The sequence below is a fragment of the Ambystoma mexicanum genome, chromosome 2p (assembly GCF_040938575.1).
Source record: "Ambystoma mexicanum isolate Mex_15411 chromosome 2p, UKY_AmexF1_1, whole genome shotgun sequence".
NCBI lineage: Eukaryota > Metazoa > Chordata > Amphibia > Caudata > Ambystomatidae > Ambystoma > Ambystoma mexicanum.
This window is the reverse complement of record NC_090923.1, coordinates 1,413,406,240-1,413,425,953: the sequence shown is the minus strand read 5'-3', so window position 1 is coordinate 1,413,425,953 and position 19,714 is coordinate 1,413,406,240. Positions and strand designations below refer to the sequence as shown.

The window sequence follows — 19,714 nt, the reverse complement described above, 5'->3', positions numbered from 1 at the left end:
CCCGAGCAAAAAAATCAAAGCAGCTGACCTTCACTTTGAACGAGCACACATTCCTAGTTAGCTACATTCAGTGTAAGGCCATCTCACAGGACTTGAAATTTACACTCCATCTTTGCATTTTGTCTGCGTGCTTTGCAGCCCCAGAGAACCATAAATACGGAGACATTCTATATTTTTTGAAAAATTATTTATAATACTGTTTGGTTTAATTTAATGCGCAAATGAACAAGGTTGTATACACACATTGCATGTACATTGAGCAATCACTTTTATTTACACAATACATAGCTACACATATTCAATGGGCCTGCGACATGAGGAGACTCCAGAGCAAAGTCACAGGTGACACCCGGGTGGTTCGCACAACTGCACGGTGAAGGGAGGGGCAACGGTGGAGCGACACATTGCATGTACACTGAGCAATCACTTTTATTTACACATTACATAGATACACATATTCAATGGGCCTGCAACATGAGGAGACTCGAGAGAACAGACAATCAAATTACAATCATTTAAACCGTGATGTGTATTTCTCAATGAGCTCTGCTTTAGGTGGACATGGAACAGAGGCAATGTTGGGTGGCAATGCAGTTGTCCCCTGCACAGGTTTGTTCACAACTCCATGTATGTGCCTATCTAGGACATCAACAATAAGTCTCTCAAACTCATATTGCATATCCTGAAACACTGGTTTGATCACCCATTGATTACTTCTTTTAGTGAAGGCCTTATTGTAGCGAAGCGTCCCTAAAGTTCCGGTCGTCCTACTTTGTTGACGGCCAACATTATGGTTATGTGCCAAGACCGCTAGAAGAGTCCGATTTATCATGCCCTCCATGCCAAAATGCAATCGTTTTGGCCTGTACTTTAGGCACATATTGTGGAACACCTCCAAATCTCCTGTGTGGCCGAATTCCGTGAGTCCCCTCAAATCTCTTGTTATAGTTTTATCAAATACAATCTTTTCAATGGCTTTGTGAGTGGGTGATGAAGGAATAAACCACTTCTTCTTCCGTGCCTCCTCTGTGGACAAATGGCCATGTTCACAATTGTGGAAATGTTGGTTTGTGGTCCAGCGGTGAACGTTGCTACAGTGTAGCATTACTGACCGCCATTTTTCCAGTAGAATTTCCAACGACCCTCCACATGTTTTTGAGCTCCACCAAAGATGGTTGCTGATTGACTTGGACCACTGTGAAATACCTTGCATATCTTTTTTTTTACCTGCAGCCGACATTTTTTTATTGATTGTTTTTGCAAGATGCCATACGTCAAATTGGTGATTTATATTTTTGTACTCTTCTCTCATTGTCTTGGCAATTGAAACGTGTCTGTCCATGGCTATCAGGTCGATCACCATTCCCCGCGATTGTAGTTCTTGCAATGATGCTACAAAGCCAACTTTCTCCATGGCCACTGAGGATGTACTTTGTGACACCTGCACGACCACCGAACTCACAATTTTCTTACTTTCCATGTCCTGAAAGTGGTAGGTGCAGTACTTGGCTGAAAATCCTGGACTGTCGCACTGTCCATCACCGGCTAGCCTGAACCGTTTGCCCGCGAATGTACTATCAATAGACATTTTTTTCATTCTCCAAGCTTCGCTAATGGCTGGAAATAGATAATCGATTTGGTATTTGTAGAACTGAGTTTTCGCAATGAAATGGATTCCCACAAACTGAAAGAAAGACTCTAACTTTTTAAAACTTGAACCACTAAAAAGTGCGGCCGCTGCACAAAGTAGATTGCCTGCTGGCAGTTGCCCCAGCATGGGTTGTGCAGACCATGAGAAAGGATGATATTTTGTACAGGTGGCATGTATTTTAAGGTTAGTGCCTCGAATTGCACGAGCCACATTAATCAATGGCTCCCCACATACTTCCCCACCAACCGAATGCCCACATTTCATCCTAATAATAATATAAATCAAAACTATCGAATACAATGAATTTGGCCTCTTTCCTTATACTGTCACTCTGCATCCCAGCTGGTTCGGCCTGTAACGTTGAGGACATGTCACTCACATGAAAGGTAGAATCTCTGATATCGTCTTCCGCTATGTTCAGTGATATTGGTGGTGTTTCATTGTCGTCCACTTCATTCTCTTCCATTTCAACATCTGTCCCTTCTCCGGCGATGGGTGAATAAAACAATTTCTTCAACTTTCTCGAGGTCTTAGTTTTTGCGGGTGTGGATTCTGTGAATTGATCTCCGACTGCATCCGAACTACCAGGAGGACATTCACTATCAATGGCTGGTGGTGGTATAGCTCCGTTGTCAATCACTTCATATTCTTCCCATTGGCACGATGCATCTCAAGTCTCAAGTCCCTGCCAAACGGTTTGACAAGCAACATCTCTCGTTCGCTTCACTGTCTGTGTAGATCTAGTTCGTACATCCACTCGCAACTAGAGGACAGATTGGAAAACGGCTGTTCAGTTTAAACACAACTTACAGTATTGAACTATTAACAGTGAAAAACAACATAATATAGTGACCAGGACACTAACCTTCTTTTGCTTTCTTTTCTTTGAAACTTTCTTGCCTCGAACTTCAACATCAGGACGCTGTTGCTCCGACTCGTGTGTGCATGTCTCCACTTCCTCTTGCGCTGCAACGACTATATTTTCATGATGAGCACATCCATCACGCACTGACGCTCCATCGACTCCCTGAAACATAGAACTTTCATTAGTATGTATAATAATATTGAAAACACAAAATGTACTTGGGGACCAATACCCACGTACATCTCAATAGCAAAACACGAATGAACGCTTTGTGTAGAACATTCAAACGACAATTATTCACGCATTGTTGATCTAGTTAGATGGAACTGTCAAGATCCATACCTCGGGCTCCGCATAGACTTCCATTGATGATATTATTGAAGATGACGCTTCAGCAACTCCCTGAAACACAGTAATTGCATTAGTATGGTTTTCCATTTTGTTAAAAATAACAAACTTTGTGCAGGCGTCAACGGCTCATCTAAATAGACCTGCACAAATGATCAGTTAAAAATAAGTAATGGATATCTAAATATGATTCGATTTGCTCGATCGTTGGAAGTGTCACCACCCAGAGATCTGCATCAACTACTAAGGGTGATGTTCTTGTAGAACATTGCGCCGACCCGTAACTGCATGCTCCCCCTTCTTCTTGGACTAATGCTCCATCGACTCCCTGAAACATAGGACTTTCATTAGTAATGAACACAATATTGAAAAAAGAAGACACATAGGAGGGTGACGACAGAAGGACATATCAATGGCTAAAAACGAAAGAAACATTGTGTGTAACAATCACGCTACAAGAATGCAAGATCTGATGATCTCCATCGATGGAACTGTCCGGAAACGTACCTCGAGTATCTGAGTGACATCAACGGTTGTCGTCAATGCGTTGGACTCCTCAGCATCTCCCTGAAAGACAGTACTTGCATTATTTTGGATAACAATAATTATAACTGAAAACAAAGACTAGAGGACGAGTACTAGGGTGTACCATTAGGTAAAATAATTACACAATAAATTAAAACTATTGATTTACATGCCTAAAACAAGTCAGTGGCAGAATAGCGAAGTAAGATTACCCGATAGGCGCTTGAAGTGGCTGATGACTGCAATAACGGCACGGATGGAGAATCTTCCGCCTTCATATTGAGTGGATACATAAATGGGGAAATTATTGTTAGCTAATGCTACACACTACCGCAAGGCCGAGAGCTAAATCCGTAAACTTGACTCACCAGTGGAGGGATGTGGACGAATAGAGTGGGAATAGCGGTTGAGAGCAATTTTCGCTTCGCTCGCGGTGTGTTCTTCTTTATTAGCAATGATGTGGAGTACATGTCTGAGCTAAAGTGCCTGCTGCAGACACGGTATCGATCACCCCTCTTGTCCGCAAAGACTTCTAGGACTCTACTTTCAAGCTCAGACGGTGGATATCCGCAATATCGGACCCATTCTCTTATCTGATCTATTGTCTTAGGGAAAACATGCATTATAGTACCTTCAGATTTATTATGGGTTTTCGAAGGGCAACCGCCAATGGAACAGGCAGGCATTGTGGAAAGTTCTGAAAAGTAAAGATCAACAATTCTCTATGAATACCAATGTGTTAAAAAATTAAATGACACATAAAAGGTTCAATGCAAGGTTCGTTTTGGTTCTTCGAACTATACACGTTATTCACATGCGGATAAGTATTTGAATAACTTTAAAAAAATAGAAAAATAATTTGACTAAACTCAGAACATGTGACTAGTTCCTTGCATGTACTGTCTTGAACGAAAAGAAAACATGGATGCAATTTGATGACTACTAGCAAATAGATATAAATTAAAAAATTGGACGCAAAATGATTATGGTACATGGCCTTACCTTGACAAACAAACAGTTAGATGCAGGGATCAGAGTAGTTTCTTGTCGTAGAACAGGGAGCAGTTCACAGGTTGCAAACTGACGAGTTTGCTCAAAGTGGTCACGGAAGTTCACAGAGACGAAGAGCAGATAACCAGCACCTTCACGGGTTGACTAGCAAAGCGCAAAGAAGTTCTCATTAGAAATATGAAGTGGGTTATAAAGAATTCGAAACAGGGGTGTGTTTGTGAATGAATGACGTGAATATGTCGTGGCATTATGCGGTTTGCAGGGGGGCGTCCAGCGTGAGGGGGGATGCTTGGCAGGAGACACGGGGTCTGGAGGTAGACATGGGAACAACAACCCATGCTCTATAGACCACTTTGAAGTGTACATGGTCTTTGGCACCTTTTGGCCTTTATCGCTCCCCGACAGCTCCACTTGCCAGCGCAAGTACCCCGGTGCGAACTGCCTTTGATAGGGCAGGGGGTGGATTGGGGCAGTGGTCGTGCAGACAAGACTCGTTTGCCGCAGCCTCACCAAGGAGAGGCCATCTAACTGCATGTAAGAGGCAGGCTGCAGGATCTAGTACATGGAAGGCAGGGGGGTGATATATGGGTGCAGTTCACCCTGGAGACCCTGGATGCCTAGGAAGTTAGTCAGCTGCAGGCTGGCCTGTGGTGGCAAGGCGGCACGGGCCAGAGGGGGTCATCTCTGTACCCGGTGCCCAAAAGGATGATTTATTATGATCAACCATATTGATTATTTACCTATAACCATGTTTTGTATCAATAAAATCCAACGGCCTTTTATTGCCAACGCTTGAACAAAGTGGTGTGGTAAGTATTTTTGGGGGAGGAGGCAAGGCCGGGAGGCTTGATGCCAACCCGCAAAATAACATATGTATGTCTGCTGCATATGGGTTCAACGTTTATGTGGATTGAAGGTGGGCGGCCAGCGTGAGGGAGGATGCTGGCCGGAGACATGTGGTGTGACAAGACAAGGCACAGGAAGACTATTCAATGGAGACACACTAGATTCATTTAAAAAATCAAAACAACCATTGTTAAAATATATGTTGGGTTTTATTTTAGATCTTAATTTCAATTGAACATAAATAATAAACATTACACATTGTAAAGTTCCGGTTGCAGCACATCCAGGGAAAATCCGCGGTATTGTCCACTGTCGCTGGGGAAATGTTGTCTAATGGCAATTACCGCACAGGCAGGTATTACTCTCTGAACGCGGTGTCCGAGCCTCCCGTGAAGCCACCAAGTGAAGCAACGATAGGCCACCAGCCTGTACCACCTGTGAAAAAGAAAGATGCAAACTGTATTAAAATGACAAAACTTTCTTATCAATGTCGATTCAGGTAAAAAATGTCATTCTGCTTTGAAAAAAATTCTATCTAGAAAATGCACAATATGGAACCAATTTACATGCGTTCGAATGATATGTAGATGTAATTTTATATGTGGGAGACGACCATGAAATAGTAGTGGCATCACTGACATCACAACCAGAGTATACTTACTCGTTACTCGGATTACGCGGACGAACAGTGCCGCGAAGTTCGTGCATAAGCACCATCATCCTCCTCAACACGGTCCGTGAGAGGCAGGCTTCCCTGAACTCTGGCAGCTCGGTGATGCATTGCGGACTTGGCTCGCCTTCCGAAATGTAGGCCAAGCACCCGGAATTTTCACGGCAGCAGCAGTTCTCCTCCTCAGTTGGCATTAGCTCGCACCGATTGCACGTGCACCAGGTGGAGACGCCGTCCATGCGACATGGTCCAGGCTCTTCATCCGTTGACTGGTCCTCCCAACTGCCATCCGAATCCCCATCGTTTTCGCGTGCTTGCCTTTCCAGTAGTTCCTCCTCGGTGTACTCGGGCTCGTACATATACGGCATTATTGTAGCCATTGTGTGGTAAAGAAAGTAAAATAATTTACAGAGATGGTACAGGTGTTCACAAGGCCTAGAAGCGGCGAAGGTAGCTGACCAGAGCACAGAAACGAGTCACAGAATACTCAAAGTAACACAGAGAGAGTAATGGAATCGAAAATCTGCTGCTGTGTGTTGTGAAACGGTGTGTTTATACTTATTGAGGAAAGAGGCGTCCTGCCATTTCCATGGCGACACTTCATTAGCTGAGGCTTAGCGATTGTTGACACGAAACGTGCTTTGGCGTTGGGAAATGGGCGGTACGCGTCTGCTGATGTCAGGCTCAGGGGCGGGGGATATGATTTAGTGCCGCAAACGCAGGCGAGCCGGGTCGATGGGGGGAAATGATAGGATTATCACAAAATGGCGGCTGATTTCGAGTGCGTTAATGGACGAAAAGTCGGGTAAGGTCCATAGGAAAGTTTTCTACGATCTACCGATTTATGCTTAAAAACACATGGCCGAACCGTAGGAACAATAAAAAAAAAAGTCCCGGAACTATCCTTTAAGGGTGAATGTGCAGAAAAATGCATCATGGAATTAACCAGCCCCCACAAACGAGGCTATTGCGAAAAGGGAGGCTTCATATGGAAATTGGGGCCAGAGAAACTTGCTCAGGTGACCTCCAGAGTCTACCAGGGAGCCCTGATAAATCATAGTATAAATGGAAAACAGTGGCATGACACCCTAAAAGTCGAAAGCAAAGGATTTGCAAATCAGGGCCAAGCCTTATTACATCGATATGGAGCCGGAGCATTATTTAACCTATTGTGGAAAATATGGCAAACCCTCAAGGGACTCTTCTGGAAACATCTGCTGAGACTACCGAAATGACTCCCAATTGCTTCGATTTGATATGAGCTAGGACTACAATCGATGGAGTCCTCTGGCACACACTAGCTCTCTTTCGAAAATGTATAATGGAAGGCCATTTGATATCTTAAGATCTACAAACGAATTGAAGGAAACTGGTTATTAGAAGAGTGCATGAGGAGATGTAAAACTACTCTAGTGAATGTAAATGCCACGACCAAGATGTTCATATCAAATTCAGAACGAGTGAAAAAGAAGCTTAAAGAACAAGATTGGATGAATACACAAGAGACCAGAGAGAAATACAGGCTAACACTAAAGAATATAGTTGAAAAGAGTGCTTAATGAAATACTGCTTTACCTGACAAAAATCCCTTCCAGGCACTATCGTGATGTCTTCCTGAGATTCTGCTTAAGCATCCTTACAACAGGAGAAATATTACAAGCACAAAAGTGAGCACTGTTAACTGGTGCAAATTGTAGATTCTGCAAAGACTTTACGGAATCTGCCTACCACCTAGTAGCTGCCTGCAAACAATTGAGAGATATGAGAACAAGATATATATTGGATTGTATGTAATGCATGGGAAATCTCTTACAGCCTGTGAATGGTGGAACAGATTAGTCATTTGAGAGAATACGAGTGTGATGCTAGCCTCAATGAAATTCCTAAAGGAGGCTCTTAGCAACGCATTGACCAAAGGATCAGTAAGCACTAAGATTTAATATTCCTACTCAAAGGAAAGACATGAAGAAAATCGCCCAGTATAGACAAGACCAACAAACCTACTCATAGCTAATTGCGGATAACAAGGCCGGATTTAAAGACAATAGGCCTCATTACAAGCATGCCAGTCCGGAAACAACAGTGCCGGCATAAGCGGATTACCGGCACTGTTTCAGGACCGGCATACTACGGGTCTGCCTGCCGGAGCCGCCGTGGCAGACAGGTCTGATCCTGCCGGGCACAGCAGGCCACAGTAGGCAGACCGTAACGGTGCCAGCACCGTTATTAACAGTAATGGTGCTTCCGTGGTCCCCACTCACATAGAGTCCTGTGGGACTGGGAATGGGGAACAGCATTTTATCATCACCTGACTTTCCTGGCCGCTGGGGTTGTAATCCCCAGGTGTTACCGGAAGTCAGGCGCCAGTAAATATTTATGGGTCTGGCAGCAACCTGCCGGTAACACCGGCACAGTTACCGCTGTAACCATAATGAGCCCCAATGTGATTTGTGTTCATTGGAATGTACAAACCATACAAATTAAATAAAAAATAAAGTACAAATTCAACACCCAATAAGAAGAATTGTGGAATGCAGACATGGCAAAGTACAAAGGCAAAGTTTGCTTGAATGCAGAGAAGTACCACCAATTTAACATCCAATAAGAATGTTTGAATGCAGACAAGGCAAAGTATAAAGACAAAACCCCAATCAAGTATAGATGCACCAGTTGCCAATGGGGGAGAAGTTTGAGTGTTAGACAGATATAACCAGCACCTCACAGTATATGCTGTTGTGGTATATTGGTAACCATAGAACTGTGAAACGCATATGTCCTAGCAGGTGGGTACACCAGGGAGCTGAAATTGTATCAAGATTCCCGTCATGGGAGTATACCAGGTGGTCTGCAAAGATACAAGGAATTCTACAGAACCTATTGTTTAAAAAAAGAACATTGTATGTCCAACAAAGACTGTTACAGAACTTTTTTTCTTGAACAAGAACTTTGCGAGTCCAGTGAAGACGCAAAGGAACTGTGAGCTAATGAGATATTTTTTGCCCACCCTCTGGACCCAAGGGTCTTTTTCATTGGAGTTATTCTTATACATATACCTTTGGTTTTGAACACTTTTTGCCAACATCAAGTTAAAGACATTTCCTTGCACTCTTGGTTGTTTTGTTTATAGTGTGAGGGTCAGGATACGACATTTTGGACACAAGGACAGTTTTTCAGTTACTGACATCCGGACACAGACAGATCCTTAGTTTTAGTTTCTAGGTTGGGATGTTCCTCTTTAGAATAGGGCTAAAAAAAGGCATTTTCCCCAACCCATTTTTGTTTAAATGTCTTTGAAGGAGAAAATGACAACCTTGTGTCCGACTTTTCATTTCTGACCCCTCACAGGGAGCACAAAGGCAGTGTCCTTTGCTCTTCTCAGACTACCTGTCTCCATGACCAGGAAAGCTGGCCGGTCCAGGGAAGATGAGAGATAAAGCATGCCACCCCTGTGCTGCCTCAGACCTGCTTGCTTCTGCAGCCTGTTGCGTTAAAACAGTAAGCTCAGTGAAAGCAGGTAGGGCAGTGGGAGCCCAGCAGAGGAAGTGAGGGACATACTAGGGAGAGCAGGGACAATGTGCTCTTCTATAAATGTTTGTATCTGTAGATGGGGATGCGTTAATGTTGTTGCGCCTCCTAGACATGTGCAGTTGCCATACCTAGCTGTGCTCCCTTTAACAGTGGGGCATGGAAAACAGGAACTATAACAAGACACTCAACTGGAAGAATGCACAATAGGAAGAAAACAACAAGACAAAGCACAGCAACCACACATTTTCTAACAATCTCCAAAGCATCACCTGTATTCTTTGCAGCCTAACCGGCTTTATCATGCAGCCGAGAATACACATGTGCTCTCAGTTCAGCACTCTGTGCAAAGGGGCTTTCATACATAACCCACTTTGCTGATTCCAAATTCACTTACAATATCCTGCTCAGTCCTTCACCCAACTATGAAATGCAGTGCTGCCCCTTTTCCGGATCTCCTCCACAACAGAGTTTGAAATCAAGCTGCGATGAGTAGGAGCTAAAACCAGCTCCTGGGTGTTGGTCATTACTGTGTAGGCAAGGAGCTACCGCAGGAGAGCTACTACTTCAACTGTGTGTCCATTACGTATGATCCATTGTGTTGAAATGTGTATTTTAGATGTGTTCCAATTCTTCTTTATTGACATCCTCAAAGTTAATGTTACATATTTTAAATGTTTACTTTTCAATAGTGTGATATAGTTCAAAAAGAACATTTCAATATATAAAACATACCATTACAATTTATAATAAGCAACATCATATGCATATACCTTCTTTATACATCAGTCAATATAATGAAAATAAATCCGTTAACCACTCCATATGTACTTCTTATATAACATTTTAAATAAACGAACATAACATCGTAAGTGGTCATTGTTTAAAAGAAACAATTATCAAAACACCATAAATCTGAATTATCATCCACATTTGTACAACTGCTCGGTCATCAACTGCCACACCCTTTATAACGCGATGTTTAGAGCCATGTTATCAGCATGCAAACAGCGGCACCAAAATAGACTAATTTTGATCCAATCGTAATAGTAGATACATTTACCCAAATGGAACATGAATACACTCCCCATTACCTGACATCTAGTCAGAACGTGTCTGTTAGTACATGCACCAATTTGCATAGCCTACACGTTGTATTGGCTTTGTCGCTGTTCAGACGAGGGCCATTGACCGCAAGCATGGGCAGTTGGTTCAACCTCATAAGTAAACTGAGCCTCCTCAAATGCGAGGAGAGACAAATTACGAGATATTTTTGCGGGGCTACTTGGGAGTGGGTCACTATTAAGAATTCTTTAAGGGTTTTTAATGTGGCACTATCGTCATAGTTATTGTTCCAATACCAGTTTTAAATTTCTTTTCAAATGATGTTTTCAGTTGGAGGGTAATTCGGCTCCCAATTTGGGACCCATCAGACAGAAACAAATCAAAATTGTCACTTTCAAAATCGCTAAAGGTCATCCCAGGAGGCAACTCCATAACATTCCCTATAATTTTCCAACAATGGGCACAATGGATTTTTTAGTGCTTTTATATACAAGACTCCTCACTTAAGAAGGACAAGTCCCACCAATGAGGTCTAGCCCAGCTCTAGCCAGATTGCCTCCACTGGCATATACTGAGGAAGACCTAGAACTCGCCAGCAGATTTTACATTCTAATAAATTCAACCAGTCGGACCTCATATAAGTAGCCTCTAACCTTTGTAGGATGGCCGGGACAAGCCAGTGCTTGTATATCCAGATTATTTCTTTCAGGATGTATTCTGTCCTTTCTGTACATTTCTGAACCATGGACAGTAGTCCAATAGCCTTTTTACACTTACTATTGATCAAATCCATGTTGTTTAACTTAGCACAAATAACATGCCCCAAGTAGTTTTGTGTGAACACTTGTTCAATAGCCACAATATTTTAATTCTTTGGAGGGTGCTGTCATCTAGAGCAGCCAAAGTACATGCATTTGGTTTTATCCAGATTAAGTACCAACTCTTTTTCTTTTGCAAATACGCCCAGGTCTTTCGTAGATCTTGTTAAACCCGCTAGTGTATGATCAACCAGGAGGATCACATTGTCAGTGTATGAGAGCTTGGTGATATGAGTTTGTCCTATTTTAGGGGGTACATTGCTAACACTAGTCATTCGCCTGGGTAAATACAATAGATATAGGTTGAACAATAAGGGCGAGACTACATATCCTGGTTTGAGCCCTTTGTGGGTGGGAATATCCTTAATAAAAGCACCCATACTGCTCAAACTAATCTGGAGAGATGTATCTTCATGCAGCTGGACTAACAAATTGAGCAGATTGTGGGGTATCTTCCAACTCACCAGCTTGCACCACAATAAACACATGTCCACCGAATCAAAGGCGGATTTGAAATCTGATATAAACTAAGCCTCCTTCACCAACAAGGAACACCAGAAGGCAAGTAGTTTACATGTAGGTTTATTCTCTTAGTTCATAAGTAGAGAAAGCACTGGGACATCCATCCAGCCCAGCACATTAACTCCAACTGACACCAGTGGAACCCAGCACTCCAAACCACCATCAGCACTCCACAAGAATGTCACTGACATCACCACACCAGCACTCCACATGGAATGTCATTGACATCACCACACCATCATGACACACCCATAGGCATAATCCAACCCAGCACACATTATGACATATCTCCTTCCCTTACACACACACCACAACACCCATAACACCACCAACCACGAAATGTATGAACACCTCAATCCTCACGCAGAAATAAATAGCTAATACCAGCTCAGAAACAACTCCCAACTGAGCCCATGTGCTACTTCCCAAATCTAGCCAAAAATCTTAATTGAAAGCACCAAACTAAAACCCACAATACAGGCCCTTCCCAAAGCCTAAACACTCACTCAGCTATCAACCCGCTGAAACACCATAACTGTGTCCCGCTCAAGAACATGAGCAGAACTCTGATCCTACCACAGACCGCTCAAGGACATTGAAAGGACTGATCCTATAACCAGACCTACAGTACATTACAAAACACTGATCCTATCACCAGACCTTACAGAACATTAGCAGCACTCTGATCCTACCACTGACCGCTCAAGGACATTGACAGGACTGATCCTATAACCAGACCTACAGTACATTACAAAACACTGATCCTATCACCAGACCTTACAGAACATTAGCAGCACTCTGATCCTACCACTGACCGCTCAAGGACATTGACAGGACTCTGATCCTATGACCAGACTGCTCAAGAACATAGGCAGAACCGTGATCCTATCAGCCGGCCTTAAAGCCACACTACCCCCATAACATACCTATGACCATACAGCACCAAACTGCCCCTTAACCAAAACACAGACAGCCCACAATGCCCCTTAAATAAATAAACAGTACCTCACTGCCCCATTGAAACCAAGGGACAGCACCTAAATGCCCCTTAAATCAACCAGCCAGCTCTAACTGCCCCTATCCAAAACTTGGATGGCATCTACAACCTGACCAAAGAGCACCCACTGTCCCTTAATCATCAAGGAAAGCATCTCACTGCCCCTTAACAACAGTATACAAACAGCACACACTGTCCCTTAACTCAAAACATGAACAGCACCAACTGCCTCTTGACCGGACCTCAGTCACCACCTCAGTGCATCTCCTAAAATAACCAGACAGCACCTTAACCAAAACCTAGACAGCACCTCTCTTCCCTTAGTCACAGCATAGAAGCATATCCACACTGCCCCTTAACCCAGAACCTGAGCAGCACCTCCTGAAACACACCCAAAAGGCCTAACCGCACCCAACTGCCCCTAACATGACCAGCTAGCTCAACTGCCCCCTTAACATAACCAGACAGCACACCACGGGCCCTTAAATTAACAAACAGTACCTCACTGCTCCTTGAAACCACTAAACACCACATTGCTGCCCCTTGAAACCACCAGACAGCACCTAACTGCCCGTTGAATTGGCCAGACAGCACCTAACTGCCCCCTAACCCAGACACAGACATCACCACATGCCCTTAAGCACATCATATAGGCAGCACTAACTACCACTAACCGGACTCACTACCCTTAAATCAACAACAGCACCTTACTGCCCTTACAACTGCATCACCACACTGCACCTCCTGAAACAACAAACAGTATCTTACTGCCCTTACAAGTGCATCGCCACGCTGCACCTACAGAAACAACAAATAGCACCTCACTGCCCTTACAAGTGCATCGCCACGCTGCACCTCCAGAAACAACAAATAGCACCTCACTGCCCTTAAAGCTGCATCACCTCACTGCACCACCTGACCACAGCCCTTAGTATCCCCCAAAAACACAACATAGAAGCACCTCGCTGCAAACCCCTTAACACAAAATAAACAGCACTAACTCCCCCTTACTCCTAAAAGCTAGGCGGCAGCACTTCACTTTAACACCCCAAATTAACTCCCTACAAATGATATATGCAACTCCCGCCCTTCCTAACACAACAAAACATCAGCACCTCACTAAACCTCTAAAATCCCAGGCAGCACCTCACTGCCCCTTAACCCACTAGACAGCACCTCACTGCCATTAACCTCACCATAGACAGCACCACAGTGCCCCAAATGAACAAAAAGCACCTCACTACCCCTTGACCATGTAAGCAACACCACACTACCCCTTAACTCCCAACATGAGCAGCACTAACAATACATTACTGCCCCTTGAAACTACCAGACAGCACCTAACTGCCCCTTAAAACAACTCTGCCTATGTACCACGTCACCACCCTGGCATAACCTGCAACTCGAACCCCTCCTAACAAACAAACAGCACCTCACTGCCCTTAAAAGCTGCATTACCTCACTGCACCACCTGACCACAGCCCTTACTATCCCCTAAAGCCACAACATGGACAGCGCCACACTGCCCCTTAACCCCACAATATAGAAAACACAGCCGCCCCTAACCCAAAACATGAGCAGCACTAAATAGGAACATCGCTCTCCCCCCTCCCCCTCCCAACACCACCCGGCAGCATCTCCCTACCCTTTTTAAAATCCCAGGAAGCACCTCACTGCCCTACTGGAACTACCAAACAGCACCCCAAAAATGTGACCAGGGGACATGCCCCTACGAATACACATCACACGACAACACATAAACCCTACAATAACCAATCAACAGCGCCAAAGTCCCTGCGCCAACCAAAACCTGTCCATAACATGCATAGCAAATAAATGCAAGACAAGAGCAGGTAACCTGGCACTAAAGTCCTGTTGCGCCAACCCAAAATGCAAGACCAATAACACATGGCGACAAATTGCCAGGCAAACAAACGCAGGGCAATTAAAAATGACATGGCACCAAAGTCCCCGCTCCAACGCCACACCCACATGTCCATTTCCATCCATGCTGCAACGAAAACGTTGTGTAAATTGCAAAAACATTACCACTGCCCATGAGCCCCACACCCACAAGTCCATGCCCGAAAGGAGTGGGAATGTCCTAACAGCAGGCCACCAACATATACACAACAGCAAAAATGAAATTCACCAGGCCTTTAACAACTAACATTTACCCAGGACCCAGCCCATGCCTATCCTAACCCCGAAACCACAACATTAAACAACAAAAATATTGACACAGGCCTCCCCGAACACCCACCTTACTTAGATTAACTGATGGTCCTTCATAAGGATGCATTAGCCCACAGATCTGGATCCAGTGCACGTCTCCTTGCCCACCTCCTCGCCGGATCACCACCTCCTTGCAGCCTGGACCTTTTCCCAGCACATGCATGGTAGATGTCCCCCAATCCAGACATGACCACCGCGCTCTTCACTTGTGCTTGACACTTTCTATAACCACCAACTGCTGTTGTGGACCGCACAACTGTAGCCCGTGTCCTGCTTAAACTCTTCCACTTACTCGCCAGAACACAGCCGGTTCCACCCCCGACATCGGCACTACATACTAAATCAACATCGCGCTCCAAAACAACGTTGCGTTTCACACCAACGCTGCGTTCCAGGTGTACGCCACTGAACGTTACGCCGTTGCGTTCCAGCAACGTCATCATAAATGCTCCCGGCATCAAGAGATCAACATCGCCAACTGGCTCCACCCCTCCGATGATCTTCATGCACGCTGCTTCCCCGTGCAGTAAGTCATCCTCAAGGTGGCGTATCCCCGCTCCATTACTTCTGCTCGCCAAATCCAAACTCCCGCTCCGGCAGTGTGCCAACAGGGCACCATTATCTTCACAGGACCCACGCCCGCTACCCACAGCCATCACACCTGGCTGCCTGCTGATCACACCAGGCTGCGTGCGGATCACTCAACCTTGCAATCCTCCTCCTGGCCCCCTTTGCTTCCCATCTGTGCCAGACCAAACGCACACAGAACTGCAGCCAGCACCAGGTTAACTGTCTCCACACGGGACCGCTCCGCTCCTACTCCGAACTCCAGAGAGCTCCCTTTGTTGGGCCTCTCTGCTGCTTGAGCAAACGCTGTGTTACATACTAATGCCACATGCTGGGGATCTTCACCTCTGACTCCGAACCGGACCTCCAATGCAGCAGGTCGCTATTCCTCAGGGCCCCCGTCCTGGACCCTGACCCCGGACCTCCACTGCACCTGCGCCACCTCACTGGATAATTACAGCCACAACCTCTGGCCCCTGAAAACCGGCCGCTGAAAACCGGCCTCTCAGGATCCCCGACCTGGACCCTGATCTGGACCTCTGCTGCACCGCCCGGCTTGAAGAAAGATAACAGCTGTACACAGCAGTGTTTATTTTCTGGACCACACGACGACGTGCCCCCTTCCAGACACCACAGGGCCACCTTGTTAGGCACCTCTGCTGTTTCTGCAACCTCCCGGCTTGCAGGGTAATCACAGGATCACCGACCAGGACCCTGGATTGGGTTTCCACTGCACCACCCGGCCTGCAGCTTCTTGCTGTTGGATGGAAGTCTCCTTGGAAGGCATTACTTCTCACCTGCTGCCCCTTACCAGCAGCACCAGAACCATCCTCGTCGCCAGTGATATAAACTAAGCCTCCTTCATCAACAAGGAACACCAGAAGGTAAGTAGTTTACATGTAGGTTTATTCTCTTAGTTCATAAGTAGAGAAAGTACTGGGACATCCATCCAGCCCAGCACATTAAGACCAAATGACACCAGTGGAAACCAGTACTCCAAACAACCATCAACACTCCACAGGAATGTCACTGACATCACTACACCAACACTCCACATGGAATGTCATTGACATCACCACACCATCATGACACACCCATAAGGCATAATCCAACCAAGCACAGCACACATTATGACAAAATCCACATACAAGATCCATAAGGGAGGATTTGTGCGCCGATGGGCAGTATGTATCAATGTGTTTATTGCCAGTATATTATGTATTGTGGCTGGTCCTGTGAGAAACACAGTTTGAAATGGCCTCAATATATTAGCCACCTGCGCCCATTTCATAAGATCCTTTAACATAAACCATACAAATACATTGCTAGACATCTCTAGTAAATATAAAAGCCGATAATTAGCGGGGTCAAGCCTAGAATTGTTCTTATATACTGGAATAAGAACTGCCTTTTTCCAAGACTTCTGTATTGTCCTTTCGTCCAGTATCTTTTTGAAGAGCAAGGCTTAGATAAATACCCAAGTCTCAGGATCCCTAGGTAAAACTACATTAGCCAGACCATCAGGCCCAGGGACCCTGGATTGTTTTAAGTTACTTATGACCATGTGAACCCTATCCAGGTCAAACCTCAAACATGATATAAAATGGCCTCTACCCAGGACAGTGTAAGGAATAGATCCCCTGTCCATTGAGACTGTCAGGTACTTAGTCCATGACACCTCGCTGATAGGATTGATGGATTTGGCTGCTGTATTGCCCTCATCTAATTTCAGGGAGTGCCAGAATTCTTTGGAACTGCCTTTCCTTAAAGACACGAACATTTTTTGCCAATGTGCATTTTTAAGTGAGAAGCGTCAACTTCTTATCCAATTCTCACATGCATTTTTGTAAGAAATCAGCTGGCCTGAGGAGCGAAAGGTAGCTCCTGATAGCTGTTGATTTCAAGCTAACCAGGCTCTCGTAGGCTAGAAGCAGGAGCAATTTCGAAGCCACAATACAGAAGACCCAATGCTCCCAACACCACACAGCTGTGCAAAGGTCTGTGGTCGGAGCAGCCTTCCACTCTAATGTGAAGGCCAACCAGGTCACCTGCCAATCCATTTGCACTGCAGAGGACGACATAAACCAGACTTTCCACTGTGATGCTTAGAGTGCCCTTGCTTCTGTCTAGCTGTCCACTCTGCTGCATGTTTAATTTCTTCTAGACCTCAGCCCTACTGTACAAAACACTGATGCTTCCCATAGGAGGCCCCCCATCACCTTCCACAATATAGACTCCATTTCAATCCTACCAAACATATGCACAAAAAACGGAAAGGCAACACTGACTGCAAACCCCTTCCATACACACACACACACACTCCTGTATAAAACACCAAAGTTCAATATGCCCTACCCTCCACAACGCAGAGAACCCATTTAAGCAACAAACACATCCATCCACTATGATGTGAACAGTACCCGCTGGCCCAAAACTTAAAATACTGCAAAAAGCACCCATAAGGCTGACCGGCAACCACCTTTAAGCTAAACAAAGCACACATTTTAAACCGTCTGGATCTAAAATTGTGTGCTGCCATTCCTGCCAGAGGGCAAGTGACTTTTGTAATTCCTGGCTGAAGTGAACAGTAGTTTATAACTTGAAATTTCACATCTGCTTCTAGCAAGATGTAGCGCGCACAGAGTGACATCCTTCCCAGCCCTCGAAAAAAAGTAGAGAGCACCGTGAGGCATCACGCACTCCTGCCCAGCCCACTGGCTGAGCACCATAGCAGCCTTCTGCCACACGGTATGGAGCACCCAAGTTCACTTAGCCCAGCTCGTAACGATAATGTCAAACGCCTTGTGTCCCACCATTGCCGAACTCCACCACATTGTGATGATCACCTTGCGTTCTGTCCGGATTTCTACGACAAAAGGGGTTTGCAACCGGCATTTTACCTAGATAAATCCTCCATCATGCTGTATCGAGTACCATGGGAACCCGGCTTATTCCTGCGCCTTGCTGTACGATGGACGTTCTCTTCACCGCGCGCATCCAATGCTCCTCACCAGTGCAAGAGATCAGCGGCACTGAACGCCGGGCCAGCACTGTTGCCATTCAGCAACGGATAGTTCCTACTAGAGTAAAGGCACGTTCAACCGTGCGCGTCATTTGATAGTGTCTAGTTCGCACTCGAGAAACGGACCTTGTCAACGCCTTGCTTACTCTTCTTCACGTGACTTTGGGAACGTGCCTGCCCTACCATGCACCTAACGTCTGATGTCATCGTGTCCCTCTCATTGTGATTTTCCTGAGAGGGAACCGGTGTTACGTAATATTTAGTACCCGACACCGTTCCGGAATCCCATGCTTTCTGCTATGTTTGGGGGAACCCACTGATTGCCTGCATTGAGGCTGAGCAGCACCCCTGACCCTGAGCACCGGCCCCTCAGCCGAGATTACAGACAAAAGCAATAATAGTAATAGATAAACCCACAGTATATTCTGAGAGAATGCTTTGTATTAAAATAAGAGGCTGCCATTGAGGAAGCACTTCATGTAAAGCTTTCTCTCAGAATGTCAATGATAAACATTGTTTTATCTATACCCACAACTGAACGCAGTTCGACATTTCATAAACGGTAATGTAATACGAGGCTTTGACTGAGGAAGCCATTCACGTTACAATTTATGAAATGTCGAGCTGCGTTCTGTTGTCATAATGACAAGTTACAGCTTATGAAATGTTTCTTAAGGCTCCCTATAGATTCTGTCTTAGTGGGGAAGAATATCCTGTTGTCCAGTGTTGTGGGGCTCTTTGGTCCTGGGCACCTACTATGAAGGACTGTGTGAGAGAGGCTCACTGCCGCGTGCGCAGCGCCAGCGTGCGCTGCAAGTAGACACGCATACTTGCCAACTTGACCCTGTGATGATGTCGGGCAGGGTTTGGGTTGGAGCCCGACATTTAAGGTAGGCCTGGCAAGGCCATGTGGTGCAGCGCCGCGCAATAATGGACACAACTGCTCGTGGGATTGCATAAAACCGGACTGGCTAGTTCCAGTGATTCCTTTATTTTCTGCTACCCTGACACGTGACTGGCCATTTCCTGGCACGTGACACCACATTC

At 45.2% G+C, this 19,714-nt stretch overlaps 1 protein-coding gene across 1 annotated transcript in view; it reads right to left on the bottom strand.

Moving 5' to 3' along the window:
- Positions 1-18,783, bottom strand: part of LOC138567564 (zinc finger BED domain-containing protein 6-like) — a 55,449-nt gene extending 36,666 nt beyond the window's left edge. Inside the window, exon 1 of the mRNA XM_069645908.1 lies at positions 18,546-18,783. The gene's annotated coding sequence lies outside the window, so the exon portion shown is untranslated. The remainder of the gene's footprint in view (positions 1-18,545) is intronic.
- Between the last annotated feature and the right edge of the window lie 931 nt (positions 18,784-19,714).